Consider the following 27,566-nt stretch of genomic DNA (forward strand, 5'->3'; position numbering starts at 1 on the left):
AATAGGGAAATGTGCCCAGTTCAATAACAAGTAAAGATCACTACTTTAGTATTCTGTTTCCAAATTGCAGATTAATCCCCAAATCTCCAAGAGGTCTTCAGAAGCTTGAGGAGTACAAAATAATAATGCTTGCAGCTGTTTTTCTGATTAAGTGTGCACACTACAAAAGCTGGAGTTGAAACTCAGTACAGAAATTTCATAAGTTTGTCGCATCTTAATGCTAAGATGCACAATATGGAAAACACATGCTTTTCATTCCATATGTTTGTCATGTTCCCAGGGAATTATAATTCAGGAATCTGAAACCAAACGACAACATTAAACCAACCACAAAGTAGTACTTTCGTTATATGGAACAAAGGTAACTGATGTCGACAGGAAACATGTTCTTCAGCAATATATGCATATTCCCTCTCTTTCACAATCTTTCTTCCCTTGTCAAACTAGAACTTCCAAATTCCAAAACATAAAGCTAATCAAAAGAAAAACATGGAGCCTGAGAATAACGTGTCTACTTTGTTATTATTTTTAGTGAGGATGCACATGACATATACAGGAGGCCCCCGTTTTTCGAACGTTCGCTTTATGACAGCTCGCTGTTACGAAAGACCTACATTAGTTCCTGTTTTCGCTAACCAAAGAGGATTTTCGCTTTTACAAAAAAAAGACGCCCGCTTTATACGTGTGTTTACCCCAAGAAAGACTACCATGACCGTGAAGCCTTGTGCAGGCAGTTGTGTGCACATGCATGTACGTGCCGATTTTTTTTCTCCAAATCGATTTTGGCTCGCTGTCTTCCCGATTTTGATAAGTGAAACTACACTGTACATACAATATTTCTACTTTATATAGGCTGTATATTTATCATATCATTCCTGCTTTTACTATATGTTAGTGTTAGTTTAGGTTTTATGTGTTATTTGGTAGGTTATTTTTTGGGTCTGGGAACGCTCAAAATTTTTTCCCATGTATATTAATGGTAATTGTTTCCTAGCTTTATGACATTTTGGCTTACAAACAGTTTCATAAGAATGCTCTACCTTCGGATTGCGGGGGAAACTTGTACCATACACGTATTTCTACACAAAACCCGTAATTTTTTAAAGAAACAAAGAACCCTTAAATATATTTACAGTATTACTCAAATGTTACTGAAGTATTAAATACACAATTGGTTTTCCCAATTATTCTCCAAATGTAAACAATGACAGTTTTAAAATGTCTATCTCTAGTTAGTTTGCTATATAATTTAAATCAAATTACCTATATTGGTTGGAATTAGTATCACATACATGCCAAATCAAATGTCAGGGCTTCTTCCTCAAAGGGAATCGGTTAAGATTACTCTGGACATTGGACTATGTTTGTAGGGTTGTTCACCGAGCCTGGAGGTTAGGCCGCAAACATTTCATCACCAGTCAAGGTGACCAACAAGTCAGACCGATATAAACGTGAGCACTTGGCAGAAACAACACTCAGTTGCGCACTGATGATGTCACCTCAATAAGTGAGAGATTTTCCCAGGAAAACAATTCGAAGGCATTTGCAAGGTCTTCTTGGGGAAAAAAATGTAATATCCTCCCCATATCACAGAAATCCATGACCACTGAAAATGAAGCAGCTCCATACAGTAAAGAAATGAGGTCACAAGTAAACTGCAGAAGGAATGAATTTCAGCCCAAGCTACCCACCCTTTTGTTATTGAGCAACTGTGGCAGTGCAGAAATTTGATGGTGGAAGGAAAGAAGCTCTTCTTAATTATGCTGAATGTATGTCTTCAGGCTCCAAAACCTCCTCCCTGATGGCAGTAATGAGAAGAAGACATGTCTTGGGTGGTGAGGGTTCTTAACAATGCATGCCACCTTTTTGAAGCAGCGGCTTTTGAAGATTTTCTTGATGCCGAGGAGGCTAGAGCCCATGATGGAGCTAGCTAAGTTTACAATCCTCTGTAGCTTTTTCCGATTCCGTGCAGTGGACCCTCCTCACCACACAGTGATGCAATCTGTTAGAATGTTCTCCACGGTACATCTGTAGAAATTTGCTAGAGCCTCAACATCTTAATGAAATATAGCCACTATGGCGTGCCTTCTTCATAACTGCATCAATACTGACACCCAGAAACTTGAAAGTGCTCACCTTTTCCACTGCTGATCCCTTGATAAGGACTGGTATGTGTTTCCTCAACTCCCCTTTCCTGAAGTCCACAATCAATTTCTTAATCTTTGATGTTGAGTGCAAGGTTGTTGCAACACCATTCAACCAGCTATTCTATCTCACTTTCATATGCCTCCTTGTCACCATCTGAGATTCTGCCAACAATAGTAGTATCATCAGGAAATTTATAGATCAATTTTATGCTGTGCCAAGCTATACAGTTATGGGTGCACAGAGAGTAGAACAGTGGGCTAAGCATGCATCCTTAAGGTGCGCCAGTGTTGGTTGCCAGCAAGGAATAGATACTTTCTCTGATCCACACCAACTGTGGTCTCCCAATGAGTAAGTTAAGAATCTAGCTGCAGAGGGAGGTACAAAGGCCCAGATTTTGGAGCTTGCTGTTTAGTACTGAGGATATGATTACGTTGAATGCTGAGCTATAACCAATAAACAGCAGCCTGAAATGTAGGTATTGCTGTTGTCCAGGTGGTCCAAGGCTGAATGGAGAGCCAGTGAGATTGCATCCACTTTAGACCTATTGTGGCAGCAGGAGTTAATTCGAGCCATGATTAACCTCAAAGCAGATTGATGGCCTCCTTTTCCTGAACCCATAGTACTTATGGTGGCAAAAGTCAAATTGCTTCTTCCCCCCCAAAAAAAAATAGTTCCATGTTCTCCTGAAATGTCAAATATAAGCATAGATGAGCGAGGAATATTTGCCTATAGAGGCCAATTGCACGGGCATTTTCCACTCATTAGCTTCAGGATTATCCCAAGCTGCTGTTGCTGAGCTTTGCCACGTCATAGCTTGTACCTCCCTGCAAACATTACTTTTCATTCAGGCAACATGTGATGGCAAAGTATACATTGGGACTGTATTGCCACCATCTCCAAAGTGCAGATATTAATTGATCATGGATTTTAGAGGTCATCTTGAACAACCTCCTGCAGAAGCAGCTGGTTGCAGTCTTAAGAGTCTTTCCATGTCTCACTTGACTTAACAGCAGGCTTCTAAGAGTACTGATCTTCACTATCACTTGCAGGTTTGCTCTGATTTGTGATGTACCCTTCCCCTCCCATTATTGCCATGTCACTCATCAATCATCAACACTTCCTTGTAGCTGGAAGAGTGCTATTACATTGCAGCCTACCCCTTTAACTGATCGCTGCTGAGTTGTGCTAGCAGTTGTGAGAACTTGAACAGGTTAATAAACAATAGTAAACACGGAAACTGACACGAATTGATAATGTTATTCTAGGAACCTCAACATAAGCTTGCAATGTTTACAGCATTAAGGACAGAATTAGAATCTGGTTTTATATCACTGGCATGTCATGAAATGTGTTGTTTTGCAGCAGTGGTACAATGATACAAAAAATATAAAATAAGTTCAGTAAGAAATATGAAAATATAAGTAGTACAAAAAGACAGCAAAAAGTGAGTTAGAGTTCATGGATGGTGGAGGGGTAAGACACTAACTATAATGCTGAGTGTGCATCTTCAGTATCCTGTATCTCCTCCACCGATGACAGCAATAAGAGGCCATATCCTGGATGGTGAGGGTGCTTAATGATGGATGCTGTCTTCTTGAGGCATTGCCTATTAAAGATGTACTTGATGGCGGGGAGGTTAATGCCAAAGATGGAACTGTCTAAGTTTACAACCCACTGCAGCTTTTTCCCCCATCTTGTGCATTGGCACCTCCATACCAGATGGTGATGTAAATAGTAATTAGTCAAAGACAATATTATCTTAATTTTACTAAACTATAGTAAAACAATCTTTTGGCCAGAGCATATCTGATTATATCAGTTCAGATTTTGAATCTTATCTACATTCTTTTGATTTAGCACAGTGAAAAACATCGTACTATCCTGACCTGATGCAAGGCTCATCAACTGTGTCAAAATTAAATCCAATGGGCAATTTAGGACAGAACTGCTACATTAAGTTATTCAGGTAAGTGAAGAAAAACTGAAAATGAAGTAAATCACATTCATTTTCGACATTGAGAAAGAACAAAGACAGTGCATTTCACATGAGCAGTTCTTCAAAGATGCAATGTTGCACTTAATGGGTCTGGAAAATCAGAGAACATGTGTTTCCGCTGAGGAAGCAAAGAAATAGCCAGTAAGTGTAATCCTAGGCACTTGCGTATTTCATTCCAACAACTGAACCTTCTCTTTTAATAGCTGTATCAAGAATCTCCAACTGCTTGATAGTTAGCAAAGATGAAATATGCTGGGAGAAAATTGAGTTATCACAGGTCAGTGGGTGTTTAGTCTAATCTCCTACCCCATCCACCCACCAACCACACAATTCTCACAATCAAGGTTAAAACTGAAGTTTTAGCTTAAAAATGCTAAACATATAAAACAGTTATCTAATAAGCAATCCAAGGGATACAGCAAGATCAATTACCTTGGTTCTTTTTGAGTTGAAAAGGATTTTGTCAGTACACTCAGACCCCGCATAACTGATTCATTACAATGCAGTTATCCAATTCCTTATTGAAATTCTTCCAAAAAATGACATATATTCATCCCAAGCAATACTTAAAACTTCAAGAGCAGCAGCCATTACAGTAAACATTCAGCCAATAAGAGTACTTTACATTTGCTCTGAGCCACTCGCAGCCAATCACGTATTTATTCACTCTCTGCCTCCCCAACGTGTGTAAATGTTCTTGCTCCCCCACCAATTGTCTGGTTTTACGGCCTGCAACTTCCAGTGAGGGTAGTACATATAAGATGTCGAGGAAAAGCATTAGCATGGATGTGAAACTGCAAATGATACAGTGTTTGGAAGCAGGTGGGCATCAGGTTAATGTTGACACCTCTTTGAAACTGGCTACAATGACAATCAGAACAATTATAAACATTCAGATAAGACAAAAGCTTCTGCAACAATGACCTCAAAGTTATCATCAACGAAGGTGACTCATTTAAGGAGCCATTTGCTTGTAAAAAAAATGGGAAATAGACTAAATATGTGGGTGGATGACTAAACACAACGAAACATGCCCCTAAGCCAGCTGATAATAATGGAAAAAGCAAGCAGCATTTTCTTTTTTTTAATAATTTTTTTTAATTGAAGTTCATCATCAAACATTTCCATAAGATGCATTTCAGACGTACATATATATCATAGAAGCATTTTCAATCATATTCAAGAAAGATCATCACACAGCCAGCAGAGGCTGATTTGATAGATTTAGACAGTACAGTAACTTCCATAGCATACGTATCTCTGGTGAAGTGGCTAGTGCATACAGCAAGGCAGCCCAGGATTTTCCTGCAACACTGAAAGGCATAATAGAAAAGGACAATTATCCTCCCAAACTTGTCTTCAATGTGGATGAAACAGGCCTATTTCAGAAAAGAATGCCTTCTCGTATTTTCATCTCCTGAGAAGAGAAACATGCACCTGGGGTCAAGTCTGCAAAGGAGGCAATGCTAAGGGTGACTAAAGCCTATGATTGAGTATCACTCTGAAGCATCACAAGCAATGAAAGGCATTTTAAAGTCAAGTCTACCAGTGATTTGGAAATCAAACAAGAAAACCTGGGTGACAATTGAAGTTTTCCAAAATTGGCTTGTTTCACATTTTTGTCCAGCAGTGAAGCGGTATTGTGAGGAGCATGACCTTGAACCCAAAGCGTTGTTGGTGCTTGATAATGCCCCAGGCTACCCTGAGAATCTTGACATGCTTTGGGCCTGCATTCCTGGAGAAGTGGTTTACCTTCCACCCAACGGTAATTCATTACTCCAACCAATGGATCAAGTAACAATATCAAATTTTAAAGCCTTCTACCTTCGTCACACATTCAAGCAACTTGTAGAGGAAACAAAAATGTCAAGACAAAATCTATCAGGCAATTTTGGAAAACCTACATCATGAAAGCTGTAGACAATATCAGAGCAGTCCGGGATGAAGTAACTTCAAACTGTATGAATAGAGTGGCCAAAAGCATGCAACGACATCCTAGGATTTCAGGCAGAACCAGTCATCCAAAACATCGTTGAACTGACCAATGAGGTGGGATTAGAAGATGTTAATAATGGCGATGTTGAAGAGTTACTGCATTCTCATGGTGAGAGCATTATTAATAAAGAGCTTTGAGAATTGGCACAGCAACACATCTGGGGTGAATCGGAGGACACGGAGAAGAGGAAACATCAGCACAAAACCTCACCACAAAATTCCTCAGCACTGGCACCACCACAATCGCACAAATCATGGACCAGTTCATCGATAATGATCCTGACTGGGAGCGAAGCAATAAGGCAAAAGAGGTGTTCTCGGCATGATTTCCTGCTACCGAGAACTGCTTCATGAGAGGAAACTTAAGAAAAGGCAGTCAAATCTTGATACCTACTTGAAGAAGCAGCCCAAGTTGGTGGAGGACCCACAGCCTGGTCCCTTCACAAAGATGTAACCACCACCCACTTCCCTCCGCTGGTGCTGCTGCTCCGCTGATGTACAGGTTAGGCCTAGTTGCATATTTGTTGCTCACAAATTACTGTGTATACGTAAAATAATATCATACATCTCTAACTTTTTTTAAAAATCAGGCACACATCCATTTACATAATATTATAATGACCCTGCATGCTGCTAATTTACATAGCACTCCACCTCCATGGAACACATCCTCAGCATCAAGGGCCTGAGTGTATGGGAAAGCAAAATCAGTCATGGAAAAATAATTTAGATCAAGTGAGTCTACTGTCATACAAGCAGTATTCACAAGGAAGACAAATATAAGTATACACAATTTTTACAAGGAAAAATTAGAACAAAAAATCTATTTTAGTGCAAAGTGATCAAGATGATCATAATATTAAACTGTAGTAATTAATGTTTTGCCAGATGGTTCAGGAACCAAATGGCTGAAAGGAACTATATTTTCCTTAACCAGGAAGTTTCTGCACCTCCTGCCCAATGGTAGCTGTGAAAAGATGGCATGGCCAGGATAGTGAGGATCTTTGAATGGTAGACGTTGCCTTCTTCAGGCAGTGCTTCCTGTAGATACTACCAATAGTGTAGAGTGATGCGCCTGTAATGCATTGGGCAGAGTGCACTACTCTCTGCAGCTTATGTTCCTGTACATTTGAACTGCCATATCAGATGTCAAGATATGTTCAACAATATATGTGTAGAAATTTGTTAAGAGTGTGCGGTGACAAGCCAAGCTCCAATATAGAGCCAATGACACTGCCATCTAGGTTAGGTAACTTAGCAGTTAGCATAATATTACAGTGTCAGCAATCACCATATGACGGTTTGATTTCCGCCGTTGACTATAAGGAGATTGTACCTTCTTCCCATGATCATATTGGTTTCCTCTAGTCAAGGGATCCCAACCTGGGGTCCATGGACCCTTTGCTTAATGGTATTGGTCCATGGCATTAAAAAAAAGGTTAGGAACCCCTGCTCTAGGTGCTCCAGTTAATTCTCACATTCCAAAGACGTTCAGTCAGGGTCAGCAAGTCGTGGGCATTCTATGTTAGCGTCATAAGTATGGTGACACTTGCATGCTGCCCCAGCAAGTCCTTGCTGATTTGATTTGAAACAAAAGATGCATTTCACTTTATATTTTAATTTACCAATGTACTTGCGACAAATAAAGGTAACCTTTATCTTTAGGTGAGCATTAAATGCTGAACAAGAACTTGTTTAACTCTGTAATGGATGGCTTAAAATTCATGCACCCTGACATGAACATAGCAAAATTACTAAACACCCTCACCGACAAACTTGTATTGTTACCTCTCATGTAATGGACTCTGAACCCAACCCTAATAGAAAAAATACAACTTCTCACCAATAGGATAAAAATTGCACTCTGGAGTGAAATATTCTCAAGCACATGACTGAATTTACTCCAAAAAGAACTCTTCTTCCTTTGAACGGGGAATTGTATATTCTAGCTCTCCAGTTGAACAAGAGACATTGGGGAAACCGCACACAAAGCCTTTGCAGTAGTACAAATGCAGTTACTTACAAAAATTTTTGAAGATGCCAAATAGGAAACTATCAGATTTCAGGCATGCAATGGCACGTTAGGAGTACATTTGACAAAGCATGCTTCACAGTTGTGAGAGGAGGAAATGAGGATTTAGCTGAATAGCGCCAAAAAAAATTACAAGCATAGCAAAAATTAGATAAATTCCCATTATCAGCAACACCAAAGTCATGCTCTAAACTAGTTTGTTCATAGCCAGCCTGTCTCTATTAACCTCCTTTCTACTATTTAAACAGTATCCTAAGATTAGGAACTTAGAGAATTCTAAACAGGAGCTTCTTCATCTTCAAAGCTACTTTTCCTGAATTATACAAATAGTGATCTGAAGAAACATTCTATTTTAACAGATTAAATGTACAGTAAAATAATCTAATACTTTTCTAAGTATGTCACATCAACATACTTCTTTTAGGTAAATTCCTAAGATGACAAAGAGAACTTAACTATTTCCAGTTAAGAAAAAATCATAGGTCCGAATCATTTAACACTCAAATGGCATTAAATTTCAAAATAATGAAAATTTGTAGAACAAGTTGCTCACTGCAAGATATTCAAAACTTGGACCCGTTTTCGCAGTCGTGGTATCTACTTGATAATTCAATTAAGTTTCCAGTTAATCATTATTTCAGTATGCTGATAGTGAGGAACTAGGATATGGCAATGCCTTTGAATGTCAAAGGCAGCTATTTGAATTCTCTTGTTGATCATAGAAATTTACAGCACATTACAGGCCCTTCAGCCCACAATGTTGTGCTGAGCATGTAACCTATTATAGAAACTGCCTAGAATTTCCCTACTACATAGCCCTCTATTTTTCTCATCTCCATGTACCTATCCAAAAGTCTCTTAAAAGACCCTATTGTATCTGCCTCTACCACCGTCACTGACAGTGTATTCCATACACCCACCACTCTGTAAAGAAAACCTACCTCTGACATTCCCCTTGTACCTACCTCCAAGCACCTTAAAACTATGCCCCCACGTGTTAGCCTTTTCATACCTGGGAAAAAGCCTCTGGCTATCCACACAATCAATGCTTCTCATCATCTTGTACACCTCTATCAGGTCACCTCTCATCCTCCGTCTGCTACTTGCATGGCACAAGTGATACTTGCCATCTATCAGCTCATACGCAAATATTGCATTGGTCTTGCTACATGCACACATTGCACACATTCATTTCAAGAGGTCTAGAATACAAGAGCAAGGATGTGATGCTGAGGCTTTATAAGGCACTGGTGAGGTCTCACCACAAGTATTGTGAACAGTTTTGGGCCCCTCATCTTAGAAAAGGTGTGTGGAACTGGACAGGGTCCAGAGGAGGTTCATAAGGACCATTCCAGGAATGAAAGGGTTATCATACAAGGAAAGTTTGATGGCTCTGGGTCTGTACTCACTAGAATACAGAAGAATGAGGGGGGATCTCATTAACACCTTTCAGATGTTAAAAGGACTAGACAGAGTAGATATGGAAAGTGTTTCCCATGGTGGGAGAGTCTAGGACAAGAGGGCACAGCGTCAGAACAGAGAGGCACCCTTTCAAAACAGAGATGCAGAGAAATTTCTTTAGCCAAAGCGTGGTGAATTTGTGGCCATATGCAACTGTGGAGGCGAAGTCGTTGGGTGTATTTAAAACAAGAGATTAATAGGTTCTTGATTGGACATGCATCAAAGGTTATGGGGAGAAGGCTGGGAACTGGGGTTGAGGAGGAGAAGAGTAAAGGATCAGCCATGATTGAATGGCAGAGGAGACTCGATGGGCCAGATGGCCTAATTCTGCTCCTCTGTCTTATGGTCTTATATAGACTTGGGCTGATTTGTCCAAGGTATGAATCCAACTGCTGGAAATGTTTATGCCTTGAGACACACCAACTTCAGTTTCAAAGTTACTCTGTGACACACTTGATCAAATGTGGCCTTAATATCAAGGGCAATCATTCGCACCTCACTCCAGAATTCAATTTTTTTTCATTAAAGTCTCATGTCATTGGTGCCACTTATAAGCAGGGACTTCAATTATGCATTCAGAAAATGGTGGCTAGTTTTGGTGTGGTCTTTCAAGAAATGAAAAGGTAGATGCATAAAATTTCATTAAGGTACACGAGGTGTAGATCAGGCAGTTTGATTTCTTTAATAGCATCAAAATTAAAAACAAGCTGTTATCTCCTTTTTTAGTGTGTGAAATTTTAGTGGAGTGTGCAATTTGGTTGCTTTGTTCAACTATATTTCAAAACTAATCATCTAGCTATAAAGAACACTCAATCATGAGGACACTAAAGTCACAATACAAATTCAATTTAATTCTTTAGTCAGAGACAATTATGTATGTATTTCAAGGAATTCAGTTTCATAGCTCTGAGGGGAAGCACCATCACAAAAATGGTTGGAGCTCAGACTATGTGTGCAAATCAACATGAAGCAGAACCTTAGAGCTTGGTCATAACCCAGGTAATTTTGTTTTTAAAGAATTGGTTTATCGAAGATATCTATGGGAAATAGCTAAAAGAGAAATCCACATTCATCCAGAACTTGCTATTATCTTCTCAACTCTGTGGCTCAGGCTTTATACACAAATCTTTCACTACAGTGGCTTTCATTTAAAAACAATTAAGGGAAAGACCTGGTTCCTGAATGGTTGCATTTGAAGCAAATTCCAGTGACACTGAAAGAACTTGCGAAGCTGTGCTTTATCTATTCATTTCCATAGATGCTGCCTGACTTGTGTGTGTGTGTGTGTGTGTGTGTGTGTGTGTGTGTGTGTGTGTGTGTGTGTGTGTGTGTGTGTGTGTGTGTGTGTGTGTGTGTGTGTGTGTGTGTGTGTGTGTGTGTGTGTGTGTGTGTGTGTGTGTGTGTGTGTTTTGTTTGTTTTCAAAGCAGGAAGCTCAATGAGCAGAAGAACTAGAAATATGCTTGGGGTGAAAATTAAAATTCAACCCAACAAACCTGAGTGCTTGTTTCTGTTCCCATACTAATCACTATTTATAACAATCTCAAACATGGTACTGAGCTGTCTGAAAATGAAACATCAAATAAATGCACCCAAATTTAAATTTCAAGTAGTGTAGTTTTGTGCAAATGAAATTAGGAGGGAAATTTAAAGTTGAATTATACATCCCCAACCTAAAGACACTGAAGAACCCTTACTTCAGTCTTTGTTTACTTTATAGGTAAATAAAGACTTTGAAAGCAGTATAGGGTCTTCAAAACGAACTTACAAATACAGGTCCGTAATATGGACAACAATTAAAACAACGACAGATTATTCTCAGTCTGATACTATAACTGCTACTTTCAGCAAAACAGGAAAGGCAACATGAGACCCCTCAAACTGTCAGAGGAAGATAGAAGACCAAAAAAGGGCAAGTTTCAGAAGAGTGGAGAAATAATTGGGCAGTAATAGGGTAGGGATTTCAGCTACCCTGATATCACAGAAACAAAAAGTACAGAGTTCTTGAGAACTTGAGAAGTTGGAAGAGTTGCCTCAAACCGGGCGTAGAAGTTATTCAGCGCATCTGGGAGGGAGGCATCACCTGTACAGTCAGGTGATGTTCTTGCAGGCATTCACAGTAAAACAAAGAAATACAATAGAATCAATGAAAAACTACACACAAAAGCTGACAACAACCAATGTGCAAAAGAAAAAAATATGGCAAATATTAAGTGATTACATTTGTGGAAGGAAACAAGGCAAAGCAATACACAGATGTTTGAAATGTTAAGACATCACACCAGATACTTGCTATTTTTTTGACAAGGAACAAAATACAAGGTCAGGAAGGTCAAGCTGGAGCTGAGCAAACCACCAGTTAAGTTGCAGTAGTAGTCAGTCTTGCGTATGATTCTAACCACCACATTAAAAGGATGGATATGACAGCATTGCAGAGTTTACATGGGAGATTCATAAGATTGCCAGAACTAAAGAAGTTTGGATATGTGGAGAGTGCAATCAGACTGGATTCTTTCTTCTTTAGATAAGTAAACAGATTCAATTGAGATGTATTGATCTATGAGAGGATGAACTGGAAGACTTTATCTCATAGCAAAGATAAAAACTTAAAAATTGAAGGAAAGTTGAAATATGCTAAAAAAAAATGGCAGTATCCAAAATGTGCTGCCAGAAAGGATGAAGACAGAAGATTAAAAATACCATAACACATTTTAAAACATAGAGTATTATAAAATACAAGTCTACAGATCGTTTAAGGAAGTGACATTTGCCTAACTTTTTTCTGACAAGAACATGGGTTTCTTTTTGTTCATAAGTTTGTGATTAAAAGTCAGGATCATCAATCAAATTCTCCTTTCAAAAGGTTACCAGAATATAATAGATATATACAGCAGTTGCTGACTGGGCACACGACCTTCACTGTAGTCATTCATGACAAATGGAGTACAACTTAGAAAATCAAACCAATACTCAATAATTATTGCAACTATCTGCAGTCCATAATGTGACCATGTGATTCCACAGTTATCATATGTTTTAAAACTTACACCCACCCCCTCCATACTCTATCATCTACATTCTACCAATGAGACTTAATGCAACATCCAAAAACAGCAGCCATTCTGTTATCTTCTGGGTTTCATGTGCTTAAAGGAATTTAATTTTTAGTGTTTTAAATAGATGCTGACAATAGAAGATACCTACTCTTAAAATACTCAAACTACAATGTCTTTATTTTTAAGTACAATAAACATGAACATGTCAAGACCTGTTACTATATTTCATACAATTAAATGTATTTTCTAACAACCTCAGCTTTGGGATACACTCAACACGTTCTAAAGTACACCACAGAGGACAAAACAAGCGTCATATTTATATCACCAACATCTGTTTAATTAGTGGATACAAGTTCCCCTTTTAACTTGCATTATTCAAAGCAATTCCAGGTACTAAATAAAACTTTAAGAAATATTTTAAAAAGCCAGAAAATAAAGAAGTTCAGCAACAGGAAAAGTAAGTTTTATTTGATATGGCCTCGGTCTCAAAATGCAAATTATACACCAGGATGCAATTTTAACTACAGAAGATAATTTCTGCGAAATTCTCTCAGCATTTCCTCAAACTGCAAATGAGCTCAAGCACCTGTTTGCACTAGCACTAAGTTAACTGGTAATGCAGGCAAACCGCATTATAATTTCATCAATTAAGACAGATAAAAGTATAATTTGAGGCCGCTAAAAAAGTATACACCAGGTGGATACAGGATGAGTAGAAGCCACTTTATAAACATGTAGTTTCTGCACAATGATTTATCAAACCTTCATTTCAAGATTGTTTAATGTTAAACACTAATTTTTTTTATCACAATAAATATAAATCCATAAGATAGCTTATATACATAGATTGATTGTATGCCCATAAAGTGATGCTAGGCTCAGGAGTTTCTGTACATTAGGTGACTGACAAGAAATGATAATGTCGTGGTTGTGGGGGTGTGGAGGGGTGGGTTAATGGGTCAAGGTGCTAATTAGCCTTACTGCTTGGGGAAACTAACTATCCCTGATGGGAGTGGGACAAGCACTCCATGAGCAGGGCGAGTGACATCCCTCATGATGTTTCTGGCCCTCTTCCGGCACCTTTTCTGTGTCTATGTTTTTGACGGTGGGTAGGCTGGTGCAGTTTGACTACCCGTTGTTGAGCCTTCCTGACCACCAGACTGCAGCTTCCGTACCCTGCAGTGACGCAGCACGCTAGGATGCTCTCCACTACGCATCTGTAGAATGACGCGAGCATAGATGTACACAGTCCAGCTCTCTTCAGCCTCCTCAGAAAGTAGACATATCGCTGAGCTTTCCTGATTATATAGGATGTGTTCTGGGACCATGAGAGGTTGTGCGAAATGTGCACTCCCAGGAGTTTGGAACTGCTCATCGTTTCCACTGCTGTGTCACTGACGCAAAAAGGGAGGGAGGGGTGAATGGTGCGAGTTCTCCTCAAGTCGATAACAATCTCCTTTGTCTAGCTGACATTGAGGAAGAGGTTATTTGCCTGGTGCCAGGCCTCGAGCTCTTATACCTCTGCTCTATAGGCCGTCTCATCATTGCTAGTGATGAGCCCCACCGTTGTCATGTCATCAGCAAACTTGACAACGTGATTAATCGGGTTTTGACCGTGCAGTGGACAGCAATGGGTTCAGCACACAGCCCTGGGGAGCACTCCTGTTGAGGACGAGGGGGAGGGGAAGAGCAGTTATTCATCCTGACTCTAAAGTCTGCTGGTTAGGAAGTCCAACACCCAGCTGCACGGTGGTCAGTGGTGTATTTAGACCAAGAAGTAGGAGTTTGTTCACCAAGGTCTGTGGGGCAATGGTGTTGAATGCAGAACTGAAATCCAGAAACAGCATTCTGACATCAGTGTCCTCGTTTTCCAGGTGTGTCACAGCCAGGTGCATGACAGATGCCATGTCGTAGAGTAGTTCTGTCAGTAAGCATATTGGCGAGTGTCCGATGTGGCAGGAACGGAGATTTCTGTATGTGCCATTACCAGCTGTTCAAAGCACTTCATGATTGGCGTACAGAGATGATAGTGTCCAACTTGAAGCACGTGGGGACCGCAGCCTAGATGTGTGATGCATTGAAGATGTCGGTGAGCTGGTGTGCACATTCAATGAGTACTCTGCCTGGGACGCTGTCTGGCCCGTTCGCCTCACAGGGGTTGACTCTTTACAGAGCCCTTCTCACGTCCACTACTGTTACAGACAGTGGCAGCTCACCTGGGAGATGCAGGCCTCAAAGCATGCATTAAGGTTGCTTAGAGCATTGGTGGGTGGTGGGGCAGGGGTCAGTATGCTGGGATTAACATTATGGAGATGTGGTCGGAGGCCAAAATGAAGTTGTGAGATGTCTTTGTAAGTACAGAGTCTGTTTGTATAAACATGGTCGAGTCTGTTCGTTCCCCTAGTGGTTATGGTGACTTGTGGTGAAATTTAGTAAAATATCCGGCAGGTTAACATGAGTGAAGTCTCCTGCAATTATGAAGGGACTGCACAGATGCTTGTTTTGTAGGCAGCTGATGATACTGTAAACTCTACCAGCACATCAGTGGCTTTCACACTTGGTGGGGGGGGGGGGGGGGGGGAGAATATAGACAGCAGTGATGAACACAACCATAAACTTCCTAAGCAGGTAATGTAGCTGGCAGTTAATTGTAAGATGTTCAATTGCCCCAGAACAGTGACTGCTAATAAGATGAGATTTCTATGATACTGTTTACAGAATCCTTTTTGTTTGCAGATTAGTCAAGGGGATTACCCTCAAATATCTACTGTTAGTATAATTTCAGTAGATATAAAGAAATTGTTGCAAATTACTTTACTAAGTAGTAGAGCTACAAATTTTCATTTATACATCTTTAACTTGAAATATATCTAAATAGTACACAAGGGATAAAAAGAAAGAATGAGTACTGAACTAGAAAGGAATGAGGTTGAATACCTCAAGAGTGTAGTTATGGATAGCTTTTGATGATTTTTTTTAAAATTTAAAGGCATTTATAAAGGGAGCTCCAAAAAAATGTACAATATTGCCAACCAAATAAAAACAGATGACAGGATACAATGAAACAAGCTTAGGGAAAAAAAGGGTTAAAGAAATTTATAGTTGAGTCGGGGATTACAAATGTAGATTTACTTAGTAAGAAGGCAGTACAAGTTGAAGGCGACATTGCTTTCTACAGCTATCAAAGGTGGTGAGAAATAGCAGATTGGAAAGCTTGATTTTGGAAGCCAGTATTCGAATCAAGTTGGTAAGGCAAATTATAAGAAATTAAGGGAAATTTTACTGGACCTAAATGTTTACTAATTTGTGCCTGAACCCAACTCCTCCTGCACCAGTGGACAATTCATCCCTTTCTGCAACTGTTCCAATCTGTCACATAAATAGATGAACTCTGGAGTTTCATAGTGTGAACTTCTGTGACAAGTGTCAATTTTCATTCCTCCATGGCCTTACTACCATCCATCTTTAACGTCCTCAGCCCTAAAAATTTTTAATTTTGACCTTGTATCCAAGAATTTTAATCACTTTACAGTAATGATGATCATGCTTTTAGTTACAAAAATCCTAAACAGAAGAAATTACCCTCAGCTTCTTTCTCCTATAAAAGTTTTTTTGAAGCTCCACTTAACTAGACTTTAGTCACCCCCATTAGCTTTGTGACATGAAGTTTGATTATGTCCCATGAAGGAACTTAGAATGTTCCTGAATTAAGTCACAAATAGATTCAGGTTTTTACTGTTGCCAGACTAACAATCCTGAATTGTGCTAAAAGTAGTCAAAATTAGACAAACTAGAACAAAGACAGATGAAAGTGCAGCATTCCAACCCACTGCAGAAGGTAATCTAACAAAAGTCAGTTAAACCAAAATACATGATGTTCATATAAAAGAGCTTCACTGTTTTTTTGGTCTGGGAAAAGAGGAAGTCCTATTTCAAAGTTAATTTACCCACAACTGAAAAATATTGCACTTCAGAGTACTACACAATATAATGGATATTTGAATTAGAGTATATTTGGTCTTTCAGTATTGTAAATCAAAATCTGTTGTTGTTTGAAACAAGGAATTTGAAACTGTACACAGCCAATCAGTTCAAATAAAAGCAAAATTAGAAATCATTACCAATTGAAAAAGAACTTTGCATAAAAATTGTTAGATTTCTAGAAGACTTGCTATTCAAGATCAAGTCTTGGAATGTACTGATGAGGCTAATCGATGCTTTAAATCTGGAACTGTTTATGCTTACATTAGGATCTGTTCTACTTTAAAGTTTAAAGAAAAGTATAAATGTGTCAGAAGACAGCTGGCTGTGGTTGATTGAGAGAATACAATGAGAAGTATGGGGGTGGAGAGGCAATACTTAATAATTAACAAAATCTAACACGTTGCAAAAACTACGTTCTTCACAAAATCCTAAGTAATTCAGCAAGGGGCCAAAAAGATGCAGATCTGATGACTTGCAACATTTTCAACTGTGCAAAGGACAGCCAAACAGCTAACACAAACCAAGAATGTAATAATAGATGGTAAAAGCTGACTTAAATAACTTCTATAAGCATGTAAACAGTTAAAATACTTAACAAGGACAACGTGGACCTCTTGTCAAGAGAGATGGCAGAATTTAACATAGGAATATTTCACAATTATTTTGTGCGTGGCTTAATGGAAGACACACTATCCCTCTTGAACAAAGACATTTCCTATCCTCTAGTCACATGATACCTTCCTCATAGCCAAAGATTTAAAAACTTGTAAAGGCCCCAGCAATCATCATCTTTACATCCTGTGATACACCTCTCATTGGGCTCTGCAGACATATCCATTTTTAAACCTCCTAAAACATGTAACAACTTCTCTTTGTTGATAAGTAGGTATAGAATTCCACTGTTCACCTCCTCAACTAGAGGGGGAGTGGGGAAGGCGAGTTGAAGGAAATACTTAGATCAGGCAGTGTTCAGAGAGAAAATCTTGAGCCAATATTACTGAGACACGACTTACAGCAATGCTGATTCGGATGAACGTTTAAACTGCTGAATTCGACAGAGGCCAGGCCAATACAGAATGCCCAAACAGGAGACCCACTCCATTAGAACAATGCAGGAGGCCACAAACAGGTCAGCATGGGAGTGGGATGCAGAATACCAGTGACAGGTACCTGAAAGCCCAGGGATACCCTTTACAGACTACCTGTTCTGCACTCCCCCAATATGCATTTGTTTTTTTCTGAAGTGAAGGTAATCATAGTGAGCTCAGAATGCAGAAGTACAGGTGCTGCTTCACATAGATGGTTGGCCTTGGGTGGTGGGAAGAGAAGTTTTAAGTGGACTGGTCTTGCAGCTTCTGAGGTTGCATGGGAAACCACCAAGAAATGGGAAGAGGTTGGTGCAGATGGAAGAATGGACCATAGAGTCACAAAGGAAACAGTAATTTGTGCATAGTGGTGTAATCTCTTTGAAGGCTGCAGATATAATAAAGGACAATCCAAAATCTAGAAGGATTGTAAATGAAGACCAGGATAATGGGACAAGAGTAGAGTTGTGACAAATATCCAAGACTAGGTCAAAGGCTCTGTTAACCACGAAAGGGAATACATAGCTCAGAAAGGAAGATAGACATCTCAGAGGCACGGGCATGTCAAATCTTTGTTGTCTGAGGCCCTTTCAAGACGGAAATGTCATAATAGCTATAGGGCATAAGACCCTGGGGAGGTGGGTTTTCTTCAGTGGGGCTGTAATCTTGCAAGAACCAAGGGAAACCCATTTGAGGGAGAAAGCAAAATAGAAATCAACAAAAATAAAATGTTCCAAGTCCTGGACAAATACAAAAAGCAGTACTATAGAGTAGGACTGAAAAAGACTAAGCTGCATATTCATAAAAAGATGGACATCACATGGAACCACATGAATTCCATAGATTCATCTTTGATCCAGAAAGAGGAGTTGTAGAGAGAGACAATGATTTCAGTCAGTCAAACAAGTGTAACAGGAGGGGGAAGTAATACACTTTATATTCAAGTAGCAGAGGGCCCTCAAACCACACTGGTATAGGATAGAGATGCAGAGGGTTTACATGTCCATGGCAAAAATAAGTCAGTCAGGAAATTGGAAACTATTAATGTGGTAGAGTACTTGAGGTGTAATAAATGTTGATGGTGAAGTGTCTGGACCAGATTGGAGTCATAACTGGGGCATCCAAGTAAACAGTGTTACTAGTGCACAAAAAACAACCAATAGACGAACTGAGAAATAGAATTAATTCCTTACAGGAAGTAAAGTGGAAGTACAGTAATGGATGTTCATTGTTAACTTATTTTAAGTCAAAGATAGAGGCAGAAAATCCAGAATAGGAAGAAACAGGCAAATAGGATGTAAATGAATGTTGTGCTAAAAGAGATTGGTGCTGGGGATATTAGCAATTTAAGCAACAGAAGGCATCAAGAATTTGTAAATTTGCTAGTGACCAAGTTGGCATGCAACTGCAAATAGGATATCAGGAGACTACAAGATGAAATAAGTTAAATGAGTGGGAAAAGATCTGACAAATGAAGTACAATGTGGAAAATATGAGATGTCCTATTTCATCAAAAGTTAAAACTAAATCAGGCCAAAAGGCCTGTTTCCATGCTATACGACTATGATCTATCCATATGGTGTGAAACAGCAGTATTCTGACGTGCAGAGGGATCTACTGTTCTACTTCGCAAAAGGCTAGTATGATCTCACCAAGTATTTAGCAAAGCTTAACAGAATGTTATTGTTTATTGCTTGGAGAATTGAATACACAAGTACGAAAATTGTGTTTCTGTTTAATAGAGCATTGGTAAGATCAAGTCTGAAACAATGTGTACAGTAGTGGTCTCTTTGGAGAAGGATGCAAGTATATTGGAAGCCGATCAAAAGTTGACTAAATGATGTAGAATGGGTAAATTACCTTATAATGAAAGGTTAGACAGCAAGGCTAGAATTTAGAATTAGGGGGATTTGGCTGAAACAAGATCCTGAGAGGTGGGTATATGGAAAATGCTTCCTTGGGAGGGAGAGTCTAGAGATAAGATGTTACTAGTTGCAAATAAAGGATCAGCTGTTGAGTCACAGATGAAGTGAATATTTTTTTCTGCAAGGTGATCATGGCTCTTTGAAACTCTATTCCTTAAAAACTACAGTGAAAGCAAAACTTTTGAATAGCTTCGAGGTAGAGACAGATACCTGATGAACAATGTTATAGGATAAGACAGTATCACAAAAACAGAACTGCAGAGCTGAGGTTACAATCAAATTACCTATGCTCTTATAAAATGGAACAGAATAGTTCAGGAGATTTCTCCTGTTCATAATTCATACAGCAAGTCTTTGAGGTCTAAACTGCTCTTCTTCTCAAAATTAATATGCAGATTTTTGCAAGTTACTAGCATTAATAAAACTAAATAATATTCTTCCATAATTTTGTCTTGTCCAAAATTTAGCCATAATCCGTTGCAATTTAGGTACGCCCCACACCCAATTATCCTCTGAGGCCCTCCGTTGGTTGGGGTAGACCATGGATACTGCATCCCAGCTGTCTATGTGATACGCAAGCCAGGGCAGTAGGATATATAGAGAGTAAGCTGTTGCCCATGTAGCAAGCTCCTCCTCTCCAGGCAGCTGATAAATGCAAAGGAACAGCAGAGTCTGATACAGCTTGGCACCAGTGGCATCACAGAAGTTGCCAGAGAGTGTTGAACTCAACAGCGGACTGCTTTACAGATTCTAGCTCCAGATTCCCCCCCCGGGGCTTACTCCTGAACTCTTCCCCATGAATGGGCAGAGCTGCACAACAGTGAAGGCCTGAGATCAGAGTTTACCTTCTCCTAGGTGAGCTGCCAACCACGGCTGATAAGCTCCATCTGCCCGAAGCGACTGGCTTTAAGGCACCAGTGACCCACCTTTGCCTCTTCTCCTGTCCGTAGAAATGGTTTTGCTGGGTTTAGTAGCTAAACCATGTGCAAAGGCCAGGAGTTGGACTTGGTTGTCAGAGGCTATTGGAGATGTATGCCATTGGGAGCATTTAGTTGGTAGTGGGAGCTTATCCCCTCTACCCCACCCCCAGATACGATAACCTTAAGGAACCAATTATCCTCCAAGTGATATGCAAGACTGAATATTCAATTTAGGAAATACAAGACTTAATATTCAATTTAAGTGAATTATTCAAATAATGTGATATATCTTTATTATTACTAATCCACCTCTCCGGCACTAAATATGAATTATTAACCTTGCAGCCTCATTGTAATTTCTTTTAAATTTTATAATACTTTCCACTATTGTCTCATTTCTCTTAATCAAAATCTTCATTAAAAAAAGTAACCTGCCATACGAGGAACTGCAGCAGCTATGAGATTGACCTTAATCCTTTGCTCAAAGAGGGGTTCCCAACTTTTTTAAAATGTCATGGACCAATACCATTAAGGGGTCCATGGACTCCAGGTTGGGAATCCCTGCTCTCGAGGCAGGTAAGAGTCTACAAGATGTTTGCATCTCCAATCTTAGGAAAAGAAGGTGCTTTGAAAGTTGGGGTGAATCTTTCCAGCTCTTCCTAGTTCATGAGCAGTATTATAAGGCCACATTTCCCCAAAGCTGCTTTCACCTGCAGCAATAACTGGAAATCTGAAGAAAAATAATTGACTGTTTCCCTATTCATAGATGCTGCCTTTCCCAAGTGCTTTAGCATTTTCTGCTTTTGTCTCAACTACCCAAACCCTGATTAACCTGGTATAAATTCGGACCACAGACAGCAGCTATTATACAAATGTTACCAATCACGGACACAACCCGATGCCAGCTGCTATTTTTATTAGTCTATCACATTTCCAAGTTGTATATCATCAACAAACTTGAAACAAACTGTACACTCAAATCTAAGTCATTAGATCAGGGGTTCCCAACCTTTTTTGTAATGCCATGAACAATACCATTAAAGGGTCCATGGATCACAGGTTGGGAACCCATGCATTATCATATGGGACAGGGCAGTGTTCCATACATCAACTATTGAGGAACACTATTGCATACTTCTCAGTCTGAAAATCAACAGTTCACTGGTCCTCTGCCTCTGAGGTAATTTCAATCCTATTCATCCATGATGCATTGCAAAAAAATATTTACAATGTTATGAACACTAATTCAACTCCAATGAAGTCACAGATGCAACTGGGAGATAAAACAAGAACAAAAAATATGCAAAAGCTAAAAGAATATGTACAAAGGAAACATGACTGCAAATGAAACCACAAGATTGCTACTGCACTTTTTGGCATCTATCAACTCAAAACAGTGGTACCATACTTAAAAACACACTGGTTACACTTGCAGTTTTCTTTAACATAGCTTTATGCTAAAAGCTAACAACAAAAATCCAAGCGATTCTGACTAAAAGTGCCATTAACAGCAACATTAAATCCCTATATTGCACAAACTGCCGCCTTTGATCTAGTTTCAGCATAAAATAGGCTTAAATTTACCAGAAATTACATTAATAGTATTTTTATTTAAACAGGAAGCACTCAGCAACTGAAAGAAAAACAAATTATAGGCGTAAAAGAATAAAATTTACTAAATTATTCTAGAAATAACAGGACCAGAATCAAATGTGTTCAAAGTACATTATCAAAGTACGTACAAGTTATATAACTTTGAGATTCATCTGCTTACAGACAGCCATAACCTGAAAGAATCCATTTTAAAAAGACCAACAAACACAATGCATAGAGAGAAAAAGAAAAACACATAAATTGTGCAAACAATAAAAGCAAGCAACAACATTCAGAACAAAAGTGAGTCCAGACACAAAGCACAGAGCAGGCCCAGAAGCTCAGCTTTAGTTCATCACACTTCAGAGCAAAATGTCACAGAGCTCTCAGACATGAAGCCTGGAGCAGCTAGAGGAAGACCACAGCCTCAGCGATGCAAAGAGTAGCGCAAACATCACTGCAGAGAGTAGAACTGGCCCAACCCTCACCTCTGCTCCCAACACCCTGCCTTTTCAATCCATCCAGTCCGGTGTTTAAATCATCCAAACACCAGGTTGTTCCTCACACTAAGACCTGGGCCCTATCGCTTTGATACGCTCTGGGCCTAGACCTTTCTGCCACATTTCGGCCCATACTCAACCATTCCAAATCAACCTGGCGGTTAGATCGAACCAACCTCGCTTTCGGTTTAGATGGGCAGGATCCAAAATTCCTCTGCTCCAATTTTTCTCTTCTTTGCGTGCCCCTACTCTGTCTCAACCTCACTCCAACCACTTTTCCTCAAACATGCCTTGACCTCATTCCGACTTTGCATCACACCTGCATGCCTTGACCCTCGAGTCAGCCTCGCCTTCGGTCGCCTCTTCATCATTTACTGTAATCGTTTACCACAATTTTCCACAGAAAATGTGTTATTAATAAAGTATTTTGTTCTATTTCTTGCTTTATGAACTGCCAGTAAGCTGTCACCCGTCTTAAGTAGCGCCATCTTAAAACTGGGACCAAATTGTAAAAGATGTCATAATTAAATTAATAAACAAGATCCTTAAATTTAGCATATTTATAGCCAATTTGTTTGAACAATATTGGAAAATTTCAAAACTGAACAGTAATAATCAAGTAACCATTTTTGGCAAGAAAGGAATTTTTATGAAGCATTTGGATGATGATTTATTCCAACTAGTTCATATTATTGACCACAATGTCCTACAGCAGACCCTCCTTTGCAATAAGAATTCTTATCTATCATAAAAGTATCACAAGTACAAGGACTGTGAAGCAAAGATCCATCACCTTCTGAGGGCAGAAAACAATACAAAGAAAAAAAAATCCAGAAGTTAGCAACTCCGAAGAACAAAATATAAAATAATTAACAGAGTGCAAAAATTTTGTAGCTAAAGTTATGAACATGTATTACATTTGAAATCACAACAGAACTTAAAGGAAGCATTGAGAAGTTGAAGGTTGTATTCATTCTTGAACACCCAAACATCGGCATTAACCAGTTGGGCTCAGTGATTATAAATTCAAAATACACCAGTTTATTTTAATCTGATCTACAAACATCTTCTAAATAGATTGGGAAAATTAATTCTGCAAGGAGTACAGACATGTAAAGAAAACTATTACAGGACTGCCTCAAAGATCGTTGAAATAGAATACAATGCAAAGCAGACTTGAACTGTCATGGACCCTGAAGTTACTACTTAAAAACTGCTCTACAACAGGAACAAAGCACAAACCACTGAGGAAATTTATCTAAGATCAATTTATCACACTGTAAGTACACAAAATGCAAACACTTTGCTGGGTAAGCTTCTGGTGGCTTATATGCAATACTGTGCAAGTGTCTTAGGCACATGTAAAAAAATTCTGCAAAGCAAAGATGCTTTTAAAAATATGCTTTCTAAATATCAAAAAATACTATAAAGAGCAGTAAATGGTTTTAAAAAACAAAATCAAATCAGTATTTGGTGTGACCGCATTTTGCCTTTAAAACTGCATCAATTCTCTTAGGCAGACTGTCATGCAGTTTAAAAAGAAAATCAGCTGGTAGGTGGTTCCAAGCATATTGGAGAACTTGCCACAGTTCTTCTGCAGACTTTGACCGTCTTGCTTGCTTCTGTCTCTCCAGGTAATCCCAAACAGCCTTGATGATGTTGAGATCACGACTCTGTGGAGGCCTTACCATCTGTTGCAGAACTCCTTGTTCTTCTTTTTGCTGAGGATAGTCCTTTATAACCTTGCCTGTGTGTTTGGGGTCATTGCCCTGCTGCAGAATGAAGCTGAAACTGATCAGATGCCTGATAGTATTATGTTATGGATGAGAATCTGCTTGTACTTCTCAGCATTGAGGATTCCATTAATTCCTCTTGAGTCAAAAATTTCAAATTTTGACTGATCAATTTAGAGCATTTGCTGCCACTGTTCAGCACCCCAGTCCTTGTGTTGAGTATTGGTGAGTCTCCTAGCTTTGTTTCCACTTCAGAGGAATTATCTTTGGCAGCAACTCTTCCACAAAGACAATTTCTGACTTGGAAATGTTTGGTTCAAACAGGAGGCAGTTTGTCCATAGAAGAGCTGGAGAGTGCTAAATGGATGAGTGTCTGCAGCCAACTGTGAAGCACAGCGGAGGTTCCCTGCATGTTTGGGGCTGCATTTCTGCAAATGGAATTGGTGATCTGGTCAGAATTAGTAAATCCTCATTGCTGAGAAATTCAAGCAGATTCGCATACATTACTCAGTATCATAAGGGAGGTGTCTGATCGTTTTCAACTTCATTCTGCAGCAGGGCAATGACTGCAAAACACATGGCCAAGGTCATAAAGAACTATCTTCACCAAAAAGAATAAGTTCTGCAACAAATGGTATGGCCTCCACCATGTCCTGATCAATATCATCAAGGCTCTCTGGGATTACCTAGAGACAGAAGCAAGCGAGACAACCAAAGTCTGCAGAAGAACTGTGGCAAGTTCTCCAACATGCTTGGAACAACCTACCAGCCGATTTTCTAATATACTGCATGACAGTGTAACTAAGAAAACTGATGCAGTTTTAAAGGCTATTACACATTTCATAGACCCATTGGATAAAATCCACTTTCTGATATCCACTATGCACATTTAATGCTTTCACTTCAATACTTGCCGCTCAACTATAAATATAACAATATTCTCCTAAGACTACAATGAAAGGGATCTCGTTACAGATTTTTTTCTCTAGACCTTCTCTCCTCCCTGCTAACAAATCTCAAATGAAAGTTTGTTCTGCAGAGTTTGAGGACAAAATTATTCAGATTTTCTTTTAAAATTCACATATTCATACAATTGTCAGTTTCAATTAAGGAAGAAAGTTCAATTCAATTTAAAATTCAATTCAAAAACATAACTGTAAACAAAGTGAAAATTTTCAGTATGCTTCATCTGAACCATCTCAATATGGGATTAGAAACAATGAGATAAATGGGGTTTCTCAAAAAAATGGGGCTGTACTCAATGGACCTCATCCATTCTTTAAACTGCAAAAGATCAATATAGCAATTTACGGGGGGGGGGGGTTCATTTTAAAATCTGTACATTTTTCTGAAGAGTGATCCATTTTGAAACAAGCTACATGGCCAGGATACGATTCTCAGACAGTTAATGCAGTAACAAAATCATTTGGCAATGGACAAGCACCCCAATCTTATGATTTCCAGTATATTTGTGCAAAGGAAACCCAATGCACAACATCAATTAAAATTAAGCTTCAAATAGAAAAGATGAGGTAATTTTGAAACTAAGCTTCCTTTCCCCTCCCCCTCTGCAGCCACCAAAAATTGTTTTCCTGTCCTAAAATAAATGGCTCCACAATTACTGTTAAAAAAAAATGCAATGCACTGCAGGATGACTGACTTTTAAAAAATAAAAATACTTCCTGTTCTGCCTTCTTTCTATGATAGTATAATCACCAAAAATTGGAGTCTACTCAAGCAAAAACATTTAATGTTATCAATAATAAAACACTAATTATCACACTCATTTTTATATTCTAATTACCTACATATTCATAATGAAAGACTCAATAATCCCAAATTTAAAAAATTACAAATATCTCAGTTGATAAAACACCAGTTAGCCTCCTACAAGGAGAGATATTTCTAGAATTTTTCTTATGGCTTATGTCTGCCATCATTTCATGTCCTGTATTACTATAAAAGTAAACTGTGCTTGACAAAACAGTTGAATAGTCAGAGACTGTTAAAATCAATTTAAATGGATTCAAATAAAGGAATAATAAAATATTTTATAAAACCACTTTAAAATCTAGAAATAAATGGGAAAAACCTGCCTACTTATAAAACAAGCTCAGTGACCTCACAAAAATGAATGGGATGGCAAGATATCTGCCAGCCATCCATGCATCTGGTCCCTTAGCTCAGAGTATTTCTACTCCATCCTGCTTTTAGCAATGACTCACACAGTGGAGCATGAGGTGAGGACTGATTAGGGCTGTCCTCTCAACTAGACCATGGACTCTGCAACAACATTTAACTCGATAAAGCAGAATGCTTCTGTTTGGCTCTGCAATGCACAATTGCTAAATAAAAATAACAGTTTCATAAAATAAAGCTATCTTGATGATTTGATAAGATGTTGCCTTGTAAAAGGCTTTTGTAGAAAATGAAAGTTGATGGTTTTGAATACCTTGAAAAATACAGCAGTGTAGGTAAATGTAGAATTTCCATTTGGCAAAAAAAAACTAAATGATAAATGATGCAGATGGCATTCAGGTATCATGTGCATGTTTTGCAAGAGGCTAATGAGCAGCTGAGCAAGCAATTAGCGAAGCTTAACAGAATGTCAATGTTTACTGCTAGGGAGTTTATGCTTCAAGTTACAGAGGGCATTGACTAGACCATATCTAGTGCACCATGACCGGTATTGGTCTCTTTATCTAATGAAGGATGTTAATGCTTGGAAGCAATTCAGTGGTTTTTTTTAAAAAGACAATGCTTGAAACAGGCAGGTTGGTTTATGAGGAAAAGTCAGAAAGATTATACTTGTACCTACTGGAGTTTGAAAGAGGGGGCTTCAATGAAAACACATACCACACTGAGGGGCGCATAAGGGGAAATGTGGAAAAGACATTTTTGTTATATGGGTTTAAGGTGCAATTATTCATACTATTCCTCTTAAGTTCAAAGTGAAAATTTATCAGAGTACATACATTTCACCCTGAGATTCTTTTTCCCGTGGGCATAATCTGACATTCTTTACATCAAAAAGGCAGTGGAAGCAGAGTGTTCGAATATTTTTAGGGCAGAGACAAATAGATTTTTCATATACAAGGGACCATAAGGTTGCCACAGGACTGAAATGCAAATGAGAC

General features: G+C 38.9%; 1 protein-coding gene across 1 annotated transcript in view; it reads right to left on the reverse strand.

The window, feature by feature from the left end:
• cbl (Cbl proto-oncogene, E3 ubiquitin protein ligase) overlaps positions 1-27,566 on the reverse strand; it is a 147,294-nt gene that overhangs the window by 83,643 nt on the left and 36,085 nt on the right.

The sequence above is a fragment of the Hemitrygon akajei genome, chromosome 26 (genome assembly GCF_048418815.1).
Source record: "Hemitrygon akajei chromosome 26, sHemAka1.3, whole genome shotgun sequence".
Lineage (NCBI taxonomy): Eukaryota > Metazoa > Chordata > Chondrichthyes > Myliobatiformes > Dasyatidae > Hemitrygon > Hemitrygon akajei.